The 25,982-nt window shown below is 41.7% G+C and overlaps 2 long non-coding RNA genes across 4 annotated transcripts; one reads left to right on the top strand and one right to left on the bottom strand.

The window, feature by feature from the left end:
• Nucleotides 1-702: 702 nt before the first annotated feature.
• Nucleotides 703-5,288, bottom strand: LOC135577367 (uncharacterized). Its single transcript, XR_010469113.1, has 2 exons — nucleotides 4,487-5,288; nucleotides 703-973 (listed from the first exon to the last, which is right to left on the bottom strand). It is a non-coding gene; the product is annotated as an uncharacterized LOC135577367 (long non-coding RNA).
• A 3,450-nt stretch (nucleotides 5,289-8,738) lies between these two features.
• LOC102092886 (uncharacterized) lies at nucleotides 8,739-24,890 on the top strand. Of its 3 annotated transcripts, none has more exons than XR_001230593.3 (4): nucleotides 8,739-9,026; nucleotides 17,140-17,246; nucleotides 18,143-18,271; nucleotides 18,690-22,947. It is a non-coding gene; the product is annotated as an uncharacterized LOC102092886 (long non-coding RNA). The 3 variants fall into 3 exon arrangements; XR_010468792.1 differs by lacking the exon at nucleotides 18,690-22,947 and adding an exon at nucleotides 22,954-24,890 and having other exon boundaries at nucleotides 8,741-9,026; XR_271974.4 differs by lacking the exon at nucleotides 18,690-22,947 and having other exon boundaries at nucleotides 8,794-9,026; nucleotides 18,143-18,563.
• Nucleotides 24,891-25,982: the final 1,092 nt, after the last annotated feature.

The following is a 25,982-nucleotide window of genomic DNA, read 5'->3' as shown; positions in this document are numbered from 1 at the left end:
TCACTAGCACATCTGGGGGAGCATGTTTCGTCAGGCTTAGGAGTGTTTGGTGCCCATATTCCCTGCTTCCTGCCTTTGTTATGCTTAAAGCTAAACTGGTGCTGGACTCCTTCCAGCCACAACATGCTGCAGTGCACTGGCAGCGCACTAATAATTTGGTTTAAAAGGCAGAAAATCTGGAAGTGATGACAAGCACCTGTTTAGGGGCAGCCAGTTCTGACACCCAAACATACTGGTACCACAACCTTTTCAGGGAAGGTCTTCCAGGTCTCAGTTGAGCAGTTAATCACAGTTTAGCAAAATCTTTCCACAGGGTGTATACTTGAGCACCTTGCTGGATAGTAAACACTTCAATGAGTGTTTGGAATTTGTGATAAAATATTCACATTTCAGATAGATATTTCACATAAATTCACATACAGATAGATACAGCTATATTTAGATAGAAATTTTTTCCTTGTTATCTGTGTGATTAATGGACCAGTGATAGAATATGCTGTAACATGAATGATCCCTGAAGGCACTGAGAGGCTTGCAGGAAACCAGCAAGGGAAATGTGCGTCAGCTCTAAGCTATGCATGACGTTTCCCTCTGAATTAAATAGCTGAAAGTGTCCTTGGAAGGATTTTCCTTGGGGACTTTTATGAATAAATATGAAGGTCCTAAGCAGCTTATCTTAAAAGTAAAACACACTGACCTGGACAGGAAGAAATAATATTTACTTTTGCTTCTTTGGATTCAACACACTGGTGCTTATTGACTGGCTTCATCAGGAATTTTATTAATCTTTAAACTGCAGGAAAGCAAATTTACAGTTACGACTAAACACACACACAATTTTGGTGAGGACGGGTAATGGTTATTTCCTGCATCTGTACGAAATCCTTTTGAAGTCAGTCCTTCTCTCCATTATAATCTTAAAGCTTTTCCTCTGAGATCTTAAGCATTTTCTTGGAAAGGCAGACCTGTAGTTCTTCAGAGAGAATAAGAATATTAATTCTGTAACTGAAGTGCATCCAAATTTGAAGCTGTATTCTTGGATGTCATTAAAAGGAGAGTTAGGATGCAAGCAATGGCTACACATTATGTTAGTAACCAGTATTTCTGCACCATTGATTTCATTCTGATAGTAGCTGTCACAGTTAAACCAACTCAATACCTCATTCTTACTCTATCAGTATAAAAATTCAGTCAGTAAAAATACAGTTTTACTAGAAAGATGGTCAATATGACATCGTATGAAGTGTGAGGGAAGACCTTGCAAAGCAAAATATGTTTTTTACAAAGTAATAGACAACTCTGTTACAGAGACAAAAAAATTACACAGTTAAATACAATATATCAAACTACATTCCAACAGTCTCTCTTTATAATACATGTTCTAGTAATGCTCCAAAATACACAGTAACTATAAAGTTCATCCAGGAGGAAACTAAACACACCCCACATAAGTTTACTGCAGCTTGTTACCCAATACTCTATCCTTGCAGAATGCTTTTTGGAAAGTACAAGATTTGTCTTATATTAATTTCTGCAGTGGTGGAATTTAAATCCCAGAGAAACGTGTTGAAAAACATTCAGTGCTTTTCATTTCAAATAGCCACGCCACTAACAGAAGAAGAATGTGAGCATCTACTCATCGTACTGCAGAATGGTCTGATCAGTGCATGAACCTCTCTGGAAAAGCAAAAGCCACAGCAATGAAGCAGGGCAAGGTGGAATTAAACCAAGTAGCTTAAGTAGCTTGGACATGTTGGCAAGATGTTGAGGGGGATGGCTTGCCACAGCTGGTGTGACTGGGCTCTCCAGATTGATCCCCAAATGCAGAGGGTAAGGACCTCAGTCAGGTCTTACACCTGACTGTGACACCCCTGCAGTGGGATCCAGTGCAGGGCCATGTATCGGCAGTGAAAATTCAGCTACACACAGACACACTGGTTTCAGAGCACATGGGCACACTCCAGCTGGTGCTGGGACTCTCACTTGCTGGTGTCCAGCACCACCGGAGGTAGCTGCATCCCTGTCGTGGTTCTCGTGCTGGCACCAAACACCCTACTGCTGGTCCCCACTGCAGCTGGCACCTGGTTCTTGCGACCCTCACACACACACGGGACAGAGAGACTGTGCAGAGGGAGAGTTAGGAAAGGATTAAATTGGAAGCCTTGAGGGGCTATGGGGAGGGCTCAGAGGAACACCATGGCAGCCCAGTTTTACACATGACCAGCCCCTTAGTACCCTGCTCTGCCTCGTCCTGAATGCATTCTTCCATCATCCCCTTCCTCTAAACATTCCTTAATAAATTTTGCATAGTTTCATAGGACCACCTCAGATATCTCAAATCCTCATGTTCCTCCTCGTTTTCCCGTTCTTATTTATTACAAACTCCAGATTGGCCCTTTCCAAAGATGTGCCCAGAGTTTCTCAATGACCCATCCATTTGTGACTGAAGACTTTTGGTCTTTGGCATTATCTTTGTTATTCCTCATCTGGCAGGTTTGTATCTCTGTCTTTGTTTATCACTTCCTTATTTATATATTATCAAGTTCACATTGAAAAGGACCTTAACTGGCTAACCTTAATGAAGTAGATGCTCTTACCTTCCACACACCCTCATGCTACCTAAGGGCATTTAGTAAAGTTTGCTTTATTTGCCTACTCTTCTTGCAAGTTGTTTTGCCCCAAATGGTCCTGTCTACCTCAAGGGCTACTACGTGCAACAGGAATGGGAGGCAAGGGTGGTGGAGTCTGAATCCAGCTATTGGCAACCTTGTATTTACCTAAAAGACAAAGAGCACACTTCATTGCATATTGCCTTTGCAGTACTGTATGTGAGAACACTTGATTAGGGGGAAAAAAAAAAAAATATTTGCAGAAATTAGTCGGCTGTCAGTTTTTCCATGAGGTGAAATACCCAGGAACCAGATGATCCCAAATTACTTAAACCAGACGTAATTTTATTCAAGAAATTGAGGCCAGAATCAGGATAGTTTAATGCTTCATGTCTCACAATGGAAGTTTCTGGGGATACAGCTACAATTGTCCCTCTGTTTCATCTCAAAAACGGTGCAACCTTGGCTATTGGAAATTAATGTCAGCATCACACTGCTATTCTGTGACAAATGAATGCTTCCGTTGCCAACCTAGAAACAGTCCTATGGTTTCCCTGTGCAACATATGAAATTCAGTATTTGTAGAAATTACAAAAGTGAAGGTAGTGGACTCTAAATCATTGAACTCTAAATGAGAGTTCTGAGACGGGAGAAAAGTGACTTGTTTTTACAAATGATGCAATTCCTGCTGTTAGGATGATTCCATAAAAAGCAGCAGGCACAGTAATTATCACATATAGTACTCTGATATTTACTTCCGAACCTAATAAGGGGGCATGCCAGCAAATTATACAATGAGATTCCTAGACACCTGTGAAAAGGAAAGGGTAGTCAAACTTTTGCTTAGAGTGCATCGCAGTGAGCTCATTCTCTGAAGACACAGCAAAAATACGTACCCAGGGCTCAACAACTTTCCAAGCCAACTCTTGAGTGAATGTTAGAATGATCAGAAATTTTCATGGACTGTACTGCAGTGGGTGATGCACATAGTGAGTCTGTGTAAAACTCAGTCTCTAGGAAACACCACTGCATTTCCTGTTGTTCTTAAGGGGCATAAAATTAATGTCACAAGGGGTGTTAACAGGGATTTTCTCTAGTTGAGTGGCTTGGTTTTCATAATAATAACCTTGCAATTTATGTAAACAGGCAGAATTTTGCATCACACCAGAGCAAGTGGTATTTGACTACTGTTTGCCCTCAGCTCTGAAATATATGTAGCCTTCTTTCTGGAACTTGTAAAAAATCTTTGAAATTTACAGGTACCAAATACTGGAATGGAAAAGTATTTACATTCCTAAATCATACTTAGATTGCTATTATTCCTCTTATTATTTCAGGCTTCCAGAAGTTTCCTGCTGATAATTGCAGAAATTCCCTCCCCTCAGCATGGGTACAGGCTGCAGTTTTCAATGGCATTTGACATACAGCCACATATTCTCATTTTTGCTACAAATACATACTCTGGGTTTTAAGTGCTGGTTAAACACAGCCTCAGTAACATTGTGGAGAAGCATCCCAGAATAATCTCTGCAAGCTTGAAACAAAGCATTCGGTATACAATAGGTATCAGACAAAGTTCCCCAGGATAATGGGCACTGCACATGACACAAAGGATTTCTGTGGCTTGAATGCTGCCCTTTTACCAGGAAGCAAGTTGGAAAAGGCTTGGGTTATTTATAAATAAAATATAAATGTTTGGATGCTCGTGTGATCAACAACATGAGCTGCTCAAAGTAGATGATCTTAAAGATCAGTCCTAATTCTCCTTTACCTGGCATCATGAAGCAACACCTCTAACACTAGCATATATCATGATTTGAAAGCGATGGGAGAAGAAAACTAGGGTCAATATAATAATTTGCCTTTTTATGCGGTACCTTTTAAGACAGGAAGTTGCTTAATGGTGGTGTCCTGTCCTGGTTTCTGATATCCCATAAATAAGATGGCTGTGACACAGACAAGCTCTCCAACGCTCAGCTTCAAATATACAGGAGATCCCCTTCCTGTTCAACAAAGTGCTTCAGCACAAACTAAGAGTTAAGCACATGATTTAGTCCCACCAGAGTCCCAAGGACTGAGTCATGTGCCAAAAAGTTAACCACATGCTTGAATGTTTGGCTGAATAAGCATAGAACAACTGAACCACAGCCTTAGCTTGCAGGCAGAGAAGCCTCACATCAGCATTTGAGATTTAATTAGGAAGAGGCAGAGCATATTACTGATGTTTTAGCTCTCCCCTCCCACAGTGGCACTTTTCCAGTGCCATCCCCTGGGAGATGGTTGAGGCCCAGGTACTCAAGGACTGTGCTTCCTCAGCTCCTGTAGCTCTCTGACCACTCAACCAGGGGCCAATGGCCAGGTTTGAGGGCATTTGATTCCAGTGGGGGATTCTTCCACCTTGCCTTGCTTTGCTCCTAACTCACACAGTTCAAGAGCTCCTGGTGTAATTAACCCAGGCTCTGCTCTCACAGGGGGCTGTGCAAACCCTAGTCAGTCACTCTCTTCCCCAGACATATTCAGGTAAACTTCTTCCAGCCCTAGCATCTCTAAATATATCCCATTTCCACTTACTTTCATGGCCAGCCCCACTTCTGCAGCCCCTTCTAAGGCAGACCTGTGCAGGTATGCTGCTGGTCCCTCCTCCTTCCCTTTCCTGTGCATAGTGTCCTTCTTCCTTCTGCTTCCCCCTCTCCCTGCTGGCAGAAGGCTCCACACATCCTCCATAGCACATTTCCCCCACATCAGGTATCAGTCTACACCCCATCCTTTCATTCCCCATACTAGAGTCCCACAGTGTCTGTATCACAGACCACACTATTTTCTAGAGATCATGGGCTCTCCCATGCTGAGAGTTACATGCATTTGCCTTCATGCAGGGCAACAACGGGAATGAAGGGAGCAAGGAGTTACTAGGATGTTGGACATTAAGGCCAAACCCTGAGAAGGATGAGCTGAGCACTGCTACACTGCAAAGCATCAACAGGAGTCATTAACCAGTTGTTTGCTCTACAGACAATTGCAGGGGTGCTTGGTGCTGTGAAACAGACAGTACATGGGAAAATGCATCTCCCATTTCCATCGTTAGCATTCTTGATTTTTAGGAAAACTGGGGCACCTGAGGCCATGTTGCCTGCCCTGTTGTCAGGAGGCTGGCAGGACCATGCTCCAGGCAGCAGGGCAGGCAGGAGGGATGGGAGCGTGTCCAGCCTTCACACACTTGGCCAGAAGACAACAATGCACAGATAGATATTTCATCTCACCAGCCTCACAGACAGAGCATGGGTTTGTGCTTAGTGCCTCCGTGTAATCATAATTAAAAACTCCAGCACTATCTCGTCTCTCCGCCTCAAGTCCTTGCTCTGCCTGGGTTTTGCCTAGTTACCAGACACAGTCTGCCTCTAGTGGCGAGGAGCTACCTGTGGATTAGCAGCCTCTGCTTTGATAAAGACCTTCACCTTGCTGTAGACCTGCTCTTTGCTGAAAGCTAGCCTGTATGTCATGCTTTACAGCACAATTTCTAAAAAACCTTTCTGGGTTTAAGCCAAGTGTATTGCAGAGTAAGCTGTTTTTAGTCCAGCCAGCGTGGGAAGCACTCATCCTGATCACACTGCAGTTTGAACGTTTTGAAGTTAAACCAGGGTGAAGCGCCATGTACACACATATGGGGAGTTGCCTTGGCATAGCACACATATCTGGGTCTGGGTGGGTTCAACATTTGGCAGAACATTAGCTGTGGTGTGTCAAGTTCGTTAATTGTACAGGGGCAAGAGCTGATGTAACCCTGAATAAGGAAATTACGTACAAAGAAAACTAAGTTATTATTTTGCCACTGTATGCTTGACTGACCTCCATAAACACAGTAACAAACTTTCAGGTGTTATTTCTCAACCTTGATTACAGTGGATTTTTTAAAAGTTATGTCTAATTGATTAAATAAGTAATTTTAATGTTTAACTCAAGCACAGCCAGACTAACAACCATTGCCTCTACGGAAAATTACTTCAGAACAAAGAGTCACAATGATTCACAATGAAGCTGCTTCCTTCTGCAATCAGCAAACATTTTGGCCAGCAAGGGCCGTAGTTTCTTACAGCATGCCTTGCAGTTCTTGTCCTTGCTGGAGCCCAAATGGGTCCACCTGAGAGAGCATGGCATAGATCCCTTTGGGGAGATGAGGGAGAGCGCACCTGCATCTCACCCAGATAGAGGCTTGGGATGCAGCTGGGACATATCTCCAGACATACATACACTGTCATTGCCACAATGTAGGCCAATGAGGAAACAAAGAATGGAGGAAAAGGGAAAATCCAGGAAACTGATAGTGGAATATAGATCTGGGGGGACAAAGGAGCAGGGAATAAATATGCAGTATGAAGACACAGAGCCCAAATCAAAAGAGAACTGATTGCAGTATTTTTTTTTCTCAGGTTGAAGCAGCAGCTGGCCTCAGGAAAGAACCACCCTTGGGAGAAAGATACTATTTTAAACTGCCCTCGTGCTCCTGTCCTTTCATAGTGACTCATACTGTTCTGCAACCTCTCAGCTTCAAGGCTCAGTTCTGTGCTAGGACATTGATTGAAAACATCTGGTGGCCTGTACATACCTACTGACAGCATGTTCATCTTGGGTCCTACAGAAACCGGGGTTTGGGAGAGACTGAGGCATCCCAAACAATTCAAAAAAACAAACAGGAAAAGAAAAAAATAAAACTGAAATCACAAGTCTGCTAGGAAAAGCAAAGTGCAATGTCAGCACTGTGCTTGTCTGGTGGGTCAGCAGAGATAGGGGGGTACAGGCGACTTCTTTCCTAGACACAGTGGGAGTTTTTACTGAAACTGTGAATATTTAGATCTGGATCCCAGAAAGCAGCTAAAGCAGTAGTACCCATTAAAAAAATGAAGGCCAGAGCTTAACACTAAAGAATTCTTTTCACAGTGTGTATCTGGGTACAAGACAATTTGAAGTCTGATTTCCCTTAGAGTAGAAAGTATTTTTCGATCAAGTCCTGAATGAAGCAACTTCAGTCACGTGGTTATTTCCATCACAGAGAGCTTGTTCTGGAATAATCTCTCATAGAAATCATGGTGCCTGAAGAGCTGAAGAAAAAGAATGCCAAAGAGCAAGAAAATAAATGCCATGACTCCTATGGTACAGCTGCCTTGTTCGCAGTCAGCCAGCATAAGTGGTTATACAGTTGCCACTGTTAAATAATTTTCTAAATTCTGACAGTTTTTGTTATTGTAGCAAATCTGACCTCATCCTGGTCCCATGCCAAGACCAAAGGGCTGCTCTATTTACCCACTGTTGATGCAGTATCTAAACTCAGAAGTTTTCCAATAGCTGCTTAGGGTGGAAGGGAAGAAAAAAGCAATGCTAGCCCGGCAACTTCTGACTGAAACATAGTTTAAGGTACTGGCCAGTTTGGCTCATTTAAGTTGTTGAGTAGAGACTTCTTTTTCTACAAGGTCATATTTCTGGATCAATTTTCCTCTACTTTCAGGTCTAAAAGACTTGACGGGGGGGGGGGGGGAGGGGGGAGGGGTGTGGGGTGGGACACTTTAAAATTAAAGTCCAAATCAAAATCCTGAATCCTAGCAATGGTCTGTTTTCAACTCATTTATTTATCTATCCTGTTTTCTTACGTTTTTTAAAAGGCTAGAAGGGACCACGAAAGGGTCAGAAGGGACCATGAGCTTGCATCATTTGACCTCTTGCATACCACTGAATTTTTGTGTGTTAAGGACACATTTGTCTGAGGAGCATCTTCTGGGTATTTTGCTCTTGATCTGAGGATTTCAGATCACCACTTACCTTGACAGTGTCTTATATAGCATGTTGATCACCCTCACCTCTCCTTTGAAGTCTATGTAGAGAGACATTATCCTTCATCTGACCAGGAGGGTAACAGCAGCCTACTGGGAAGTGTAATAAGACAACCCAGCAGTTAACTGGCCCAAAAAGCACTGCTCTATCTCCCCTATTACCATGTGCCAACTTCTCAACAAGCAATTAAATCCAACAATTTAAAAAACAGAACCGTCTGCTTGGTGTCATTTGCTTGTGGAAGGGTCCAAGGGGTGCCAGAGCCCAGGCAAGGAGCAGGGAGAGCAAAGCAAGCTCTTCCCTTACAGCAGCAACCTGCTACAGGGCTGCTTTTACTTATATTTAGTTACATTAACTGAGCAGATAAATGTACAGTTGCATTCTGGGCAATACAGGGAGGGAGGAGCTGTCAACGCCTGTACAGCAGGGAAGGAACATCAGGAAGGTCATAACGGGTCTAACATGTCTCCTGAGTCCTAATTTTCAGCAAGGATTTTACTTCCTGGGATGCTTGTATAAGCATAATTCTTTGAGGTTTAAGACCAAGAAATAAGATGCAGCATTGCCATTTTTTAATGGAATATTCTCTCACTGGTGAGTATCTCTGTTTTTTTGTCTTGGTTTGAGTTTGTTATAGTGGTTGCTTAGTCATAACGTTTCCTTGGGTCTTTGCTATACTAGAAATACACACGCACTTAGAGTAAACAAAATAAATACCATATCATAACTGGTTTAGTGTGTTCACAGCTTATTGCGTGTGTAGTGTGCGGTAGCTTTTGTTAAAAGAATGTGACTGAGCAGCAGGGCATCTGGATGATGCATTTGTCCTGCTTTGACTCCACTTAATGAAGTGAGATGAAACCACAGGGAAGACACGGTGTCCGCTCTGAGACCTGAGCGTTCTCAGCTGGGGGGAAGGAGAGCTGGGGGAGGCCAGGATGCTCTGCAGCAACTGTAGAGGTCTGTTTGTGTTGAAGAGCAAGCCAGAGCCAAACCTCAGAGATGCCTACAGAACAAGCAGAGCTCCTCAAGACCTAGGAGAGACTCTGAATGGTTTATCAGAAAGCCAGAAAGCTGCTGGAAGTTGTCAGAGCAAGAGTAGAAAGAAAGAAAGATGAACATTGCAAGGTCACCATGAGTGGGAAGAAGGTTGGTGGTGGTGGGGATACTTGGATTTGGCTGCTCATCCTGGTTTTAAAAATCTGTCTTGTTTTAATATGCAGTTTTGAGTGCTTTTAGAGCCAAGTTGTCTCTAAATTGATGGTGTTACTGTAATTACATTTAGGCATCTTCCAATGATTTTATATTAACTAGTAACACTTGCAAGTCAGAGAGATACAAGTCATCCTCTTTTTTGAGGCTGATATGCTTCCAGGACTCAGAAAGAAGATCATAAAGATCTACTTCAGGACTTGGGCTTCACCACTTCTGCCTAGCAAGGTACCACTATACTGGTTGCTCTGACAAAGTCTGCCCAGAGGAGGCTGGGCAAAAAGGAAGGGTGCAGGCAGATAAAAAGCAAAATGCTAATCTTAGTCATGTCAAACATGGAAAGGTTTATAGCAGACACTTTTAAGTTGAAGCTCTGAGAGATCCTCAGAGGATACTTCCCCCACGCTCCAACTCCCCCCCAGTTATTTGAGCTACACCCTTCGCAAAATGAAAAATCATTTTCCATCAACATATGTATAGAACACTATGCCAACCATCTATCCTCTACCTTGGCACATTTTTCCTTCATTGAAAGTTACAGTAAATATTTTTGTTAAATAGAGAGCTAAATGTTTTATAGATGCCATAAAAAACACTCTGAGCCAAACCACAGCAATTTCATAAAGTGACTTAACTTTCCATAATGCATCAGAGATATTGTGATCAATAGAGTGGAAAGTAATCTGTTGTAAATTTCTGATATGATAATTACTAAAGGAACAAGAACAAATGTAATCTGTATGCAATAATTAGCACAGGATTTACTATGTGCTCACACTATGTCATAAAATCTCTGAAGCAGACCCTGATCTAATTTTTACTAAAAATGGTACGTGGATCTAGCAAAAACCATAATGCGTACCTGGTAAATAATTTATATTATCACTGGGAAATTTTTATGCTGTTCTTGTTGTTACCACTACTAGTACTACCACTACCGCCACCACTACTACTATTACTATTGCTATTGCCATAATTATTATGTTCTTATATCAATGTAATTCTTAGCACGCCTGTATTTTTCTGATCAGATCTTCCTATGGTTCAGCTCAAGCTTATGTTTGTCACTGGAATCTTAGTGCAAGTTATTGACCTTTTTGCTTGTTTTGGGTTTTCTTAGGAGTGTAGAAACATTCTTCTGATGTTATCCTACTCACTCCACATAGATCCAAGTAGATTGTTGCACTTGCATTTCTTCTTCCTTAATAGGGAGGAAAAATAAAGGAAAGGAAAAAAGTATTTTCAAAATCCATGATGACTGATCTGCAGAACAGAGCTAACCCCGCTGCTCTTCTCTGGGGAAACAGGCGTAGCAAAGAAATGGGCAAAGATTCAGCAGAAGTCATGTTTCATGTTGAAAGGAAAAGGTCTAAAGTGCTCACATGAGAAACTCTTCAAGGCTGCCAAGTTATCCAGGCTTTGCAGTGATTTTTTTCATTTTTTGTTGTTGTTCACAGATCTATGAAACACACCTATAACTTAGGATAAAATTCCTTTGCAATTTCTCTCCTTCCTCTGCAGATTGGTGGCTATTCAAAAATGTGCCCATGCCCTTCATCATGCAGGAATCAAGTGCATTGGCCACTCCTCCTCGTGATGCTGGGGTCCTTCAGCGGTATCAGTGGTCATACTGGCGATGATATGTGTCAGTCTTCCCCTTACTCTAATCCCCCAGCTGACCGGTGTATAACTGCTTGTCCAAACATGCCAAAGCAGCACATAGCCAGCCAACACTCAGGCACAACTGCTCTGTTTCCCGAACTGGTTCTCACTGATGCAGCCCCTAACCTGCTCTCCAGAAATATTCCCAAATCACAGCCCTCACCAAGTATTTATTCTAAGTAGAAATACATTAGCATATACTGGTTTGGTGTAGCTCACAGGAAGACAAAAGGCTTCAGGGATCTTCTTCCTCAGCTCCCTCTAGTGTGTCAGCAGGACAGCAGACTATAGGGAGGAAGCCAGTAACAGTTTTTGTATTCTTAGTCCTGAAAACCTCAGCACAGCTGAACTTTGCTCTGGCTCAAAATGCTTTTGCTCTCCTTGGGGCTTTTAACACACTAAGTCTTTCAGTTTTACCTCAAATCTCTTCTTCCACCAAGTAATCTTGCCTGGACTCCTAACAGTCTCAGTATTCCTTCAGTGAACTCTTTGGCTCAGCTGAAGCCGATGACCTAACTCCTCTGGCCTCCAGGAAAGGAAGGATTTCAGCTCTCATTCTGACAAACTTTCTTCATCTTCACTGTATTCCTTAGTTATATTTTTCATTTGTTAGTGTTACTTCCTAAATTCCATTCTGCTTTGCTGGTTCATATAAATTTGCCTAAAACTCTCCATTTCATCAGAATTTGCTGCTCTTCAGAGGCTCCACTTCTTTTTTTAAGTTTTGCAGATGTGCTAGTTGGGGATGTCTGTGCCCTGTTTCAAATAATTTCATCAGAGCCATTTTACTGGCTGGGTAAACTTAATGCAAAGTCTCAGTGCAAAAGTGAATGTTTGCTCAGCTCCCAGGAGGAGCTGACTGTTCTTTATAACAGGGATGTCACCAGGGGCCGCATCAGCCTCACGATTGTCTTCAAAAAGCCAAACGTAATTTTAGGACTACGTAGACGTAACTAGTCCTGCGTTTATACAGTCCTAAAATTACATTCGTCCCTTTGAAGGCAACTGTGAGGCTGATGTGGCCCCCTGTGAAAATAAGTTTGACACCCCTGCTTTATAACCTCACGCAGTACCCAGTTTCATATCCTGTCCTGACTGTTTTCTTCAAGTTTAGGCCATTTCTAAAATACTATTGCTTATGAATGCAAACAGTTAACAGCATTTGCCTCCTGAATGCAAACTGAACTTCTAATACACTGCCCCATGCACGTTTTTAGTCCTTGATGCCTAAGTGATGCAACAGGCACAGTCTCACAGTGTGACCTTTCAGTTTTCTGGAAGGATGCCCAAGCCTCCTCCTCTTCACGTCTCTTTGATTGGAGATGGTTAAAGTGCCATGGTTTTGAGAAGGTTATTTGACGTGTGAAGTGTTTTGACTGCCAGTCCACAGCACGATAACAACGTGTCCTTAGTGATCGCTTCTTAGCAGGAACTTGTAGTTATGTTGAGGAATGCAAATAAGGAAAAGGGAAAGAGAAATACTGCAAGCCTGAATGGTGGCCTGCTGTCTCCTGTGAAAGGGAGGAGGTACAACACAGAAGGAAAGATTGATTCAATCAATCAATCAATCAATCAGGGCGGTAAAGAGTTACTTCTATAGATATAGGAGTGATGTTTATTAATGTAGGTCTCTACTTAGAACATACTTGTTATCTTGAGAACAATCATGTTGTGAATCTTCAGCACTGCTCCTCCCATTTTCACTACATAGAAGATGCATTTACACCATAGTGAGATCCCAGACTTTCTTTGAAATGCCACCAAAAAGTATGCCCATGTCATATCTGTATTCTGACTCTTTGAGGATACAAACCCCCTGCTTCTTTGCATGAAGAGTTTCCTGACACTGGCACTGTTTGAAATTTGAGCCTTCGACTGCTGACTCATGCAGCTGTTGGCTTAGAAGAAAAGGCAGTTCTGTGAATGTGTGTTTTCTAGCTACGAAAATATCACCTCCTCCCTGCAGGGATCAGGAAAACGTTTTTCTCCCTTCCCTTCCCCACCAAAATTCATGCTCACCAGAATACTTCCTATTTAATTTAATTCACACCTCCTGCTTTTGAGGAGTCTTGATGGTGTTAACATTTCTTCTTCCCTTTTTAAATGATAGAAAGCAATAGTTTTCTTCGGGGTGTGAGGTGTGATAACCAGAACTGAGCTACTTTCTGAAAACACAATAAGGAAATGGAATTTGTAAATGTTGTCTTTTGTGGGTGGAGTTACAGTAGCATCATTTTTATTCCAGCCTCTCAATATTAAAATATGTCTTGGAAATGAAGAGCTGGATGAAGGATTTTTTAAAAGCTATATATCATGCCTGTCTTACATTCTTAAAGCACATTTTTCTTGTTTCTAGATAATTTTACTCCGGACATCTGGGTAAATGCACAGGCATATAAAAATGAAGAATGACGAGTCTGACCATTTCTAATTTCCATTGAGAACAAACATGATCAGTTATAAAACAGTAATTAGTAATCAGTAATTAATTAAAATTTAATCTCCCTGAGTAGGTGATAAGAAATTAGGAATGAGTCATGCTAATCATGTCTAGGCTAAACTCAGAATAATGAGCTTCTTTACTCCTTCCCTGTCAGGTGTGTTTTATGGCCCATATCAGATTTGTAGCATCATTTTTTTCTGTCTTTGGGTTTGCCTTCTGCTTCCAAGTTGAAACTGGCAAAGACTGGATGTGAACAAATATCCTAGCAGCTCTATGAATTGCGCTGCCAACGGTGCTTGAACCTGAGAGTCCTCTGCTGAAGAGTTGACACAATTATTTGGTGTCTCTCAAGTACCATTTTACTTGACTTGCTTTTGGGAGTGGTCCCTGGAGTCAGCCATGTCCCTACTCCTGATCAAGTACTGCTTTGAAGGAAGCTGGATGGAGGAGCCCTGAGCACAGCCAGCGTGTGAGCCAGTGGTTACTCAGCATAGACAATCACACCGCCGACACCCAGACTCACTCTTGGCCCTCTTGTATTTGGCAGGTAGGCATAGTCTTTGACTCATCTTCTGCTGATGCCCTAGGGCTTATGTGGTTTGTGTCTGGAGCTCTGATACTTAAAATCAGTTTAGTAATGTAAAATCTGTATCCTTCCATTCAGACTAATCTTTTCATGAGCGCTGGAACTGGATATGAAAAGTTGTTGTACGCCAGAGTACGGTAGAGGTCACATCTGCAGTGTTGTGTCCACTCTGGGGCTCTGAGCACAAGAAACACATGAATCTACTGGACAGAGTCCAGCAATGGGCCATCTAATGCACCAGGCAAGGCTGACACAGTTGGAGTTGTTCAGCCTGGGGAAGACTCAAGAGGAATTTTATCAAGGTATATAAACCTGATGGGAGGATAAAGAAGACAAGGCCAGTCTCTTCTCAATGGTGTCCAGTGAAAGGACAAGAGGCAATAGACATGAAGTGAAATACAGGAAATTCCATTTAAACATTGGAAAATAGCTCTTTCAATCTCAAGGTGGTCAAGCACTGTAACAGGTTGCTTTGAGAGGTTGTGGAGTGTCCATCTTTGGAGATACTTAAAGCCTGACTGGGCATGGCCCTGGGCAGCCTGCTGGAGGTGACTATGCTGTGAGTAAGAGGCTGGGCTAGATGATTGCCAAAGGTGCCTTTTAGTCTCAGCTGCTCTGTGATCCCATTAATAGAGAAGGGTGTAAAAAGAGGTCCATAATATTTCTTACAGAAAACATTCTCAATAAAGTGTATAAAGTTTTAACCTATTTAACACATATGGAGATACTGCTGTCTTATGTGTGAGCCTGTTAGACGCTTAAGTGGAGAAGCACTCGACTTTGTTTTGCTTATGAAAATTATGTATATACAAATACTGCATGCATTTTATTTTTTAAAACCAGTGTTAGCTATAAGTTTGCAGATTTTTTTCTCCCTCTCCTTTTGACAGAATGACTCACCATGGCCACCATTTTAATTCTCACAGTATTAAGGAAGTCATTGTCATGAACATGAAGTCCTGTAAGGGGGAATGAAGAGAAGCCACATCCCCCCTGATGTGCTAACCAGTGCAAACAGCTCTGCAGGGCTTCCTCACCCCAGCTCAGGCTCTGGTTCTACGGCCAGCAGCAAAAAGTCACTCTCACAAGGGGCAACTCTTGTAAGGAGCAGCCATTGCAGCTGGAAGCAGCAGCTAGAGGCACTGCTAACTACTCTTCTGTGAATTTTCTGCTGTTAAATACCCAGAAAGTTTTGAAGGATTGAATGTGTGAGCATGTATTTTAAAGTTAGTAGCCTGGGGACTGAAGCTGGCTTGAGGCTGCCTGTAAGGTCATAAACTGCTGCGGATATAACATGCACGGGAATGATGTATGAAACAACAACAGGAGCTATTAGACCCAGAGAGAGGGTCATGAGGAAATTAATGAATGATGTTCATGAAAAATACAAGGTATATGAACTAGGAAGACTAGTCCCGACACTTAAAACAATGTGGTCTTGTGTAGGAAAAGGGCAGGGATAGAAAAACTTTTTAATGACAATCATGTGCTTTTTCTGTGTTTTGTCCAAGGGTGGTGGAGTATTTTCAGAAATCTATGACTAATTTTCGAGTTCTGGATCTCAAGCAAACCCTACAATTGGCTAAACCTTCTAGTATTTTTAGCAAGAATACGTTATGGATGCTTTCAGCCAAGTTCATCACACACATGAATAAAAATTTTTTACTAAACAGTCTACTATTCATTAATATTTTGTAAATACAGTTGAGGAGGTAAACAAGGAGTTAATGCTTCTATCTATAGTGAAAATGATCATATATTTGATGTGGTAGGTCAAAACTTACCCAGAAAATGCCAGAAAATAGACAGTGTTTTTACCAAAAAAAAAAAAAAAAAAAAGCATGTCTTTATATACGAAAGACTTGGCTGCTTCTGCAGAAACATTACAGAAGATGGGAGGGTGTGGGGTGTTTTTGGTGAAACTGAGGACTTGTTGATGTAAATAACTGGTTTAGAGAGTAGTAAGGCTGTTACTGAAAGGAAGTGACCTAGCATACTGGTATTGCCTGGCTGAATGTGAATTTACTGAGGATGCCAGTTGTTTTCATAATAACGGACTTACGATATGACTTTTGTATTAGTTTTATGGGATTTCAGATCAATTTTTTAACATTTTTGTAATATTTTTTTGTTAAGTTATATGAGCATTATAGTTAATGATACACACTACCTCTGATACTTTTTTCCTTCTTTATGCTAACTTCTTCAAACTCCAGGTTTTCTTCAGAAGTCTTTCAAAGCTGTGAAGCTCTATAAATAACTTTTTCCAATATTGATACTGAAGTAGCTAAGTTACATTGTATCCTGAAAAGTTTTATCAAGCATTGCAATAAATGAAAGCCTTACCAGATGCACATAAACATTTTCCATAACACTAAGAATTATTATGCTGTATGATAAATAACCTTCTGGGTAAGTAGCACAATTCTCACTCTTATTACATAAAAAAGTTATTACTGGACAGAACAGTAAAATTTTACAGTGGATTATATATTTGCAAAGATACCTCATGGATTTAGTTACTATATAGCAGATACTTATTCTTTTCGAGCTTCTTGGGTCCATTCATTTTGTCACTTGGTATTACTACTAGCAACTCTGTGTCCAATTAAAGAGAATTGTTACGAGGATTGTTTCCAGATCAGAGTCTTCACAGGTACCTATTTCTGTGCTCCTATTATAAAAAAAACTAGGCTTGAGGACTATAAAATTCGAACTTCAAACCTTTTTTATCTGTATTGTAGTAAAAATGTGATATGTATTTTGGAATGCATTCATAAACATCTTATGTATTTGTTTTCTAGCAGTAAGACATCCTTTATTGCCTTGCTAAAATTCTTAGTGTGGAACTTCCAGTACAACATGGGAATTCATAAAGCCGAAAAAATGTGGTTGTACAACGACTCTCATGGTATGTGTGGTATCTGTCCTCTTACAGGTTTTCTTACCGAATCTCTGTAAACTAGCAAAGCTTTGAACAACCCCCTCGGTTTTATTTTGATCTCCATCCATCTCTCCTTAAAACACAAGCCATAAAGGAGGGTGAGTGGGCAACCAGAGAGCTCTGTCACACTTGTGTTGTCATTACCACTTAAAAGAATAAATCCTGTCTGCAATTGCTAGCCTAAAGGTATGTAAATCCTCTCAGTTTTAAGTCAGTCTAACAAAGAGTGACTTGCAAAACACCTGACCAGAGACACTGACCTTGCAGCTTTAGACATTTTGAAGCCCACACAATTAGTTGAGTCTTGATTTAACACATAACTCAAGACTGTTGGATAAAGTGCCTTTAGCTGAACATTGCTCATTATATGCTAAAAGGATTATGTAATGCAATATGCAAATGTGTAACCAATATTCTCTTTAGGGTGTGAATGTAACGATAATATTTTGTATATAATGGCTGCTACATTTCTTTCTGGCGTTCTGGCTTTATTCTAGCACCCAGGCTTGCACAAATCTGGAATAAACAATATCTCATCTCTGTGCGCTACAATTTGGCTTTTTTTGCACACCGGGTGACAGAATCCAGTTTTTGGGACAATACTCAGTCCCATGATCAGTAAATTGAAAGTGCAGCCTTCCTAGCTCAGGTCTCAAGGGGGAGAGTCCTGTATAGCAAATCTAAGATGCTAGTATTTTTGAGAGATGTAAAATAAACACAATAGATGCCTCACAGTGTGAAAATATTTTGTTTGATTGTTTGCGTTTTGCTTATTGACAGTGTTTCTAAACCCACAAAACTGATGTTTTGTTCATGACTATGTTCTCAGCCTCTTTATTAATCCCTCTTTCCTCATACTGCAGGAGTGCCGAGATGCTCCAGCCTCATACCTGGCAGTGAACAAACCTGTAATAAAGGCCTGAAGATCTTTTGCCTGCTCTCAAATTATGTGAAGTGAATAGCTCCAACAGCTGGAAGAGGAACAATGCATAGTAGGCAATAAATGTGATTGTGGCCTGTTTGAATTTGAGCTCATTCTTGTGGATAACCAAGGCAGTGGAGACATGGTGACACATTTCAACATACACTAGTACCCAAAGTATAAATATCCTTTCAGCCTCAGGTGCTGGAAGGAGCTAAGCACATGTGACTATGACTTTATTGTGGCTAGATGTAGATAGCACAGTTTTAGCACATATGATGGTTGTATCTTCATTTTTGCCATGTAAACACATAGAATCATATATGGGACCGCACAATAAACTGGCAGGACTCTGCATGCCAGCTGTCTAATGCCTGTCAATATTTTGTCAGCTTTGGTGCAGACACAATTTAAGGAGGGAAGCGAGAGAGGATGAGAAGAGTGATGACTTGATTTTAACCACAGTTATTTTCTCCCCCCACTGCCAGGTGGGTTTGGCAGGCTGAAGCTGGGGTGTTGAACCAGCGATGCTGTTGCAGCTGCAGAGTTTGTTCTGCACAGCAGGACTGTACCATGAGCTGTGATGGAGGAAAGGTGGATTCAGAGAGGAGCCAGACCAGTAACAGCAGGGGTGGGTAGTCTAACCAGCAGTGTGCTCAATCTGTGGTGAATCAGTGCTGCAGAAAGCAGCAGATCTTCATTTACAAGAGCAGAAGAAGTTGTTCAAGGACTCTTAGAGGTATTAATTGGATTGGACTTCTGGCCTGTGTTGCTAGACCCTGGGAACAAGTCCTTGCTTTGCCAGCAAGGGATGTATACCCAATACCCACAGGGGTCTCCTCCACTTGCAGTTATTTGGTTTAGGTTGAGACTTTGACTTATGTACTGCTTTGGTTGTTGAAAGGTGCTTTCTATCATTTAAAGCAGAACAGAAAGTTTCTAGTAACTTACGAAATGCTTAAAAAATAAAATATTGATTTTGCACAGATTAATAGAAAGGAAATTGTTCGTGATTCTTCCATAACTAAAATAGTCAGAGTACAGAAGCATTCTTTTTTCAACATGTTCTTCTGTGATAAACCTCATGTTTTATTGAAGTTTTGTTTGAACAATGTCTTCTGTAAATCTGAGAGATTTGGGACTGATTGGATTGCAAAGGGTGCTTTGCAAGGCATAACTTGGCCTCAACTCTTCTTATAAGTCAAGTATTTTTCTGAAATAGAAAAAGGTTTGTGGATTTTTGTGGAAATGCAAGTGGAGTGTATAAGAAAGAAACCATGTGGCTTTGGTTACCCTAACTTCAGCAAATGCTATCTTAGTAATTATTATCCTGACAGCACATGTGAGATTCATGGTAATCAAATCATGTGTTAACCCATCATCATGTAGTTCTGCTGCATAATTTTGCAATCCATAACCTAAACAGACAATCTTTCTTGGCAGTCAGACCCATCTTAGATGTTTCCATAATTTCTGCTGGCTGAACTAATTAAAAAAATGATGATCTGACAACTGGCGTAATTAAGATAAAATGTCGCAAGTGCAACTCTCAAAACCCAGTTCTAGCAGACTATATACCTTTTATCACTTACACATTGGTGAGATCTTGTAACATCTACTTGATGATAAAGCTCCTTTTTCCCGGAAACCTCCACTTTTCCTTACACACAAGCTGTGTGTAAGGATGTGCCAAGCCGAGGTGTCCACCTGTGTCTGCTGGCCAGCCTGATTCAGTCTCCTGATTCAGGTCTCCTAACAAAGGGCCTGCAACCTGCCAGGAGGTCCAGCTGGACACCTACATAGCAGCACCAGGGACCTGAGTTGTGTGCTTACCCTTCACCCCTGGCTGCAGGGTTTGCAGTATCAGAAGGGGAGGAGCTGTAGGATTTCCTCCTGGGAAATCAGTAGGAGAACTGACTGAATAAGGACTGTGGCAACTTTGTTGTAGATATGCACCAGTTGCCAGGTAAGTGACATGTTGTCAGGTAAGCTGACCATGCTGTCACTGTTTCTCATTCAGTGTTACACAACTATACATATTGGTGTACATATTGGTATACATTTAATCTGCTTTTTGTAAATTGCTTCTTTTCAAAGGGAGAAATATTCAATAACCTAAAGAACAAGAATACCATAACACTTTTTCTTATGTCATACTGGATTCTTTATTGGAAGGGCAAACTTTCTTAGACAAGGACAATTTTCACACCCTACACTGCTTAAGAACAAATGTTCCTGCCTAAAATTTGGTTCTGCATTGGATGTCTTACCCCAGAAGGGTTCTAATTTCTTTAGGATTAGCAGGATTAAGAAACTAATGCTGGAGCAAACACGTAAACCCTGGAGTGGGAATGAAAGTTCAGGTACGTTGTTATTCTCAGTGATTACAGTGCAGAATTTTCAGGCAGCTCCCAGTTCAGCACAAGATATTGTGGAATTGTTTATCTGAGGCAGTGAACCTACATTTGAAAAGGGGTGGACATGCAAACCACAGTTCCAGAACTTGTATTTTGAATATTAGTTTATTCCCTGAGTAGCTCTTTCTTCAAGACAAATAGTGATACAAAATGATTCTTACATTTGATATGGAGACTAATGTGGGAAATACCAAATCGTTCAGGGTCAAACAGCAGTATGGGTATAGGTCACAGCGTAATGTTCCCACGCAACTCCCCAGGATGGGTGGGCAAATGAGACTGCACAGAGCAAAGCTGGGACTGGCACCTGGGCTTCCTTCCATGGCTCTCAATACTACCACCCAGCACAGCCTAGCCCAGCTGCTCTCTGGGAAATGAACACTGCAAACTGCCTAACTTTAATCCATTTCCCAAGCTGTGGGGAGGAGGCTGTGAAGAGTGACAGGACAGTGTCCTTTCCTGCCAAAGCCCAAGTCTTCTGGAAAAATATTTATTAACCACTTAGACAATTTTGTAAGAGCAAATGATGAAAACAAATGCTTTATTTAATGAGTTCTGTAAACATTATAAATCCTGTTCTTAGGTCAGTGTTATTTAGCTAATTCTGTTACAAGTGGTGCTGAAATTTTTTTTTCCTCATAGCATTAATGCATCTCACCTTACTCATTTTACATATTAAATGAATTCATTAGCAGAACAGAGATTTGAGCCAGCTGGCTTGTATTCAAGCTGGATTACCTCACAGGGACATGCAATTCATCAGATGGGCTAAAGTAAACACCTCGTTGGATCATAGTCTTCCTACAGCCCAGCCCATTTTAAATCCTGTATGATACCACTGAAATCACTAAGAAGATTACATGCTTACCATTGTAACGTGGGGAAATGTGTCGGGAACAAAAGGTCTGCATCCAGCAGGCAGCCGCTCTTGCCTCAGCCAGCCATGCTGGTGGGGGCAGGCAGGCATCCCTGCTTCTGCCCAGGCACTGGGCCCCATGTCCTTCACTCATTGAGAGCAGTCCTTGCCTAAAGGTAAGGTAAATTTTAAATAGGAATGGGATATTCCTATTTCAGTTTTATGGACATATGTTTCATTATTTTGAAATGCCTTAAGGGGTGAATCTATTTCCTGTTCTTCCGTTGACACAAGCCAAATCTCGAATGTGTGCGTGACAAAATGCCAACCCCACTGGCAAATGGAAACACGTCAACATTGTATTAGCGAAGAGTATTATCATCCTGGGTATTAGTCTTGCCAAACCTGGGTGTTCAGGTATCTCTGCTTTTCCCTGCGAGCCCTCTGAGGTCAGCAGAGCCCCTCGCAAGGCTCCATCCTGCTTCACTGGGGAAAGCCCTGTCCTAGCCCTCCCGCTGTACCAACCACTGTGAGCAAATTCATGTGAATCTTTAGCCTAATTTGCTAAATTGTCCATAGATAATTCCTACCAGCTGCACATTGCTCAGCACCACACCTCAGTATCCATGGAGCTGCTGTCTGCTGTGGCGTGGAGAGGGTTCGAAAGCCTCTGCACCATGTGGGGCTCTAACGGCCATGGCGGGGATTTGTTCCTTTGTTTCTGGATGGGAAATAGATGTGCTGCAGCCCAACTGGGACTGTTCAGAGGCAGCTCTGATTCTGATTTTCCTGCCTAAGGGCCGGCCAAAGCAGCAGCTTCTTTGTGCGGCAGAAACATAAATTATGTGTTTCATGTTTCAGCCACCCTGAATATTTGAAATACCATACTGAGATTTACTAGGAAAAGACATTTCTTACACGCATATTAAAATAATTGTAAGAATTAATCTTCCCCTCACCTCCATCTAATTGCAGAGAAATACAGTTTGGGGTGATCTAGAGCAATGAGAAGAAAGTAGAAGATCTGCTCATTGGAGAGACTTAATGGAATAACCTTACTCTGAAATGTGCAATTGCAACAAAATGGTTTATAAAGGGAATAGAGTATACAGGAACTATTTAAAAATGGAAAAAATGTAATATTTTCTTTGTATTTTGGAACAGCTTTTAGAAAAGTATATTACACTAAAACCAAACAACCTTGAAAATGCTTTGGAATTTTACTGGGAAGAAATATAATTTTGGGGGCTTTTATCCAGCTTAAAATAAAGTCAAACCTCAAAATGTGAAACACTTTTCTGAACTAGAATTTCCATTCTTCATATGGCCATCGTTGTATTGTCCATGCCCTACTTAGGTTGGAAGAACAGGATGTGAAGGCAGTTGCAAGTTAAGTTTTTGTTAGCGGTCAGATTCAAGGAGAGTTTATTCTTCCATACATTCAAATTTTCTAATCCTCTTCTTTTATTATTTTTCCAGCTGCTGAGGCATTTTCTACTGATTTCCTATTGGGAGGAAAATTCCATTTAAATCTGGAAAGAAGGAAAGTCAGAATGGGAAGCCAATGCCAGATTAAAGAAAAAGTGTCTTGTCAGTATTACACATGTGGCAGGGAATGAGCACAATTCTTTATAAGCAGAAGTTCTAGTGGAGACACTGTGTCAAACTCTATTCTTCCAAAACGATTGGAGTTTCCATGTGGGATTACAGAGGACAACACAAGTTAAACTAATCTTCCTTCTGAATTAAACTCTGCAGGCCATTGTACGGTCCCAGCCTTGTCACACAATCTCAATTGAATTTTGATAGGCAAAGATATGTCATGGAGCCCCACCCTACTTTTCTCCCCTTCTGAAATACTCCGTGTGAGATCTCTGCTCAAATCCTTCATTAACTGAAGTCATCGGAAACAAAGATTTTTCTAGCTCTCTTATCAGATAGCACTGCATGATAAGGTAGGATTCTAAGCACACCTATTTTTGCATGTGGTTTACTGATCTCACATGTCAGCCTATAGCTGTGTACATTTGCCATTGCAATCAACACAAAATGCAACTTGCAGAAGTGCAATGTCCTAATTTCTTACATTAATCAAGGCAAACTCCTTGGAGACACTCCAAATCCTTGGGTCTTCCACTTAGTGCCAAAGAATTTTCTTGTCTTTTTCTGCCCAGGTTTCCAGCTTTGCTTTTGGGCAGCTGTGCACCACCCCACTAATGTGAGAGTGCTTCTGCAGCAGTGGTGCCATAACCCAACTGGAGCTGTGCCTTCTCCCCCTCCCCATCCTCACATGCCATCCCCTCCCACAGGGTGGATGGCTGGGTTTACAGATGCTGTAGGGGCCTCTTGTAACAGCTTTCCTGCTTGCTTTTGTCAACTGCTGTAGCTCACAGTAGCCCCAAAGAGCAGTTAAATCTGCAGAGATACTCAGGTGTGTAGAGACGGATTTTCCAAGAAGAACAGGGCTGCCTTGGGAAGTAGAAGGGTATCACAGCACTGCATGACTGTGTTTATGTGATGAAGTGCTGTGTCTGATTGTGCTTAAGAGCAAAATTACATCCTAAATATGCTCGCAGGCCCCTCGTATGTTAGAGTTGCCTCCACAGAAACAAATCTGTGTCCCACATCTTTCAAAATATCTCTCTATAGAGTCTCATTGGATAGGACACAAGCATTTTTAATCTGCTCTGAAACTGAAAGCTCAGACTCCTCATCAGGATGTCATCTTGTTTGTGTTCTTTTTGCTGGTCTTTCTTCTCACGTTTATTTTCTTTAATACCAGTTCAACATATATTCTAAGTGACTTGGAAACTCTTCTCTTCCTGGACACCTCAAACGTTTGACAAATCATGCACATAATCAACAACATATCATCCAATTGCCAAAAGCTGACTGTTCTTCTGCATGATCAAATCACAAAATCCCCTGTGTCTGTCTTCTATCTAGGGCATGGATTTAACAGGCAGCTGTATTCTGACTTCTATTCATTGATTGGGACCATTGCACAAGCCATGCTAACAAATACATAAATCAGCCTTTGTTTAATGTTAACTGATAGTCTTTATTGATCACTGGCCAAACTTCTTTTGAATAATCTGTATTTAATTCTGTATTTTATATCTCTTCTGGGTGCTATTATAAAAAACCTGACCAATAAAGTCCTTTAGAAGAATCATTTTACAGTGTCCTTCCTCAAAATTCAGCTTATTGCATTCATTGCCAAAATCACACAGAAACATTCTTTAAATAAGGTAGAACATCGGGGTTTTGTTTCATCCTTGACTGACCCAGTATACTTCGGGAGCAGTGTGTGACCCTCCATATCACTGTGTCAGCCTCGGTGCACACTGGTGAGTGTGCTTGGTCTCTGTGCCCTTGTCAAGCCGCTTGCATGCCTGTGACCATTCCCTCTCATCACGTCCTTTCTCCTGCCCCACCTTGTGAGACAGGATACAGAAAGAGGATGGATTCATGGCTTATCATTTTTACTATGGTTATTTATGGCTGCCTTGCTGTGTGGGCAAAACAGTGAGATTTAGATTACAAACAGCAGCTAAGCCATCCAGAGCTGCCTGTAGATCCCTGAGTCAGCAGCTTCCCTCTCCCTGCCTGGATGCAGGGAGAGTAAGCAGTCTTGCGGCCTGCCAATGTGTTGCCCCACAGCCCTGCCGCTGGACTCAGGGGGTCTAGATGTGCCTGCCCTCCTTAGAGTGGTCCTGCTGCATCTGCACCTCTTGAACTGGCAGCAGAGGTGGGGCAGAAGATCACTGTTAGGTTGCCGTTCATCTGGTCCAGTGCACTCTCAGCTACGTGATCTCATCTTAATTATTGTCGAGAAAGGACTTTGACAGTCTGCAGGAGGATGGATCCCATCTGTCTCTGAGCAGCGACATGTCTGATCTTTGCTTATATGATGTATATTTTCTCATGCCAGATATTATGTTAGCTAGGCTAGCTAGCTAGAAAAATTTTAGTGGTTTCAGAGGGACTGTGATAGCTGTTTGCTCAGCTGGGTCAGTTTGCCTGCCATAGGTAGGATTTCATTGGTGTTGAAAAGACTATACAAGAGTCAAGGAAATACTACCTGCATCCTTGCTCTATAGATACGATATGCATTTGGATCTGCTGAGCTGCTTTAATGAGACAGCATATATATGTGAGATTTGATCCTAGGGCACACTAAATACATCAGATTTATACTTGTTGCCAACAGCCAGCTATTCATAAAGATGTTAGCTTAGTCCAAGACTGGAAATAAATGAACTCCCTCCAATATAGTGGGCTTTCTCATTTCTTCCATCATCCATCTCTGGCAGTAGTGTTTTTCATGTCTTTGGCCACAGATGTCCTCAGCATGTTAAAGCTGTTTGAGATAGTTGTGGTGAATATTGAGGAGAGGAGAGGAGGAGAGGAGAGGAGAGGAGAGGAGAGGAGAGGAGAGGAGAGGAGAGGAGAGGAGAGGAGAGGAGAGGAGAGGAGAGGAGAGGAGAGGAGAGGAGAGGAGAGGA

Source organism: Columba livia, chromosome Z (assembly GCF_036013475.1).
Source record: "Columba livia isolate bColLiv1 breed racing homer chromosome Z, bColLiv1.pat.W.v2, whole genome shotgun sequence".
NCBI lineage: Eukaryota > Metazoa > Chordata > Aves > Columbiformes > Columbidae > Columba > Columba livia.
Note: the sequence above shows the minus strand (reverse complement) of the source record. Positions and strands in the feature narration are given on the sequence as shown.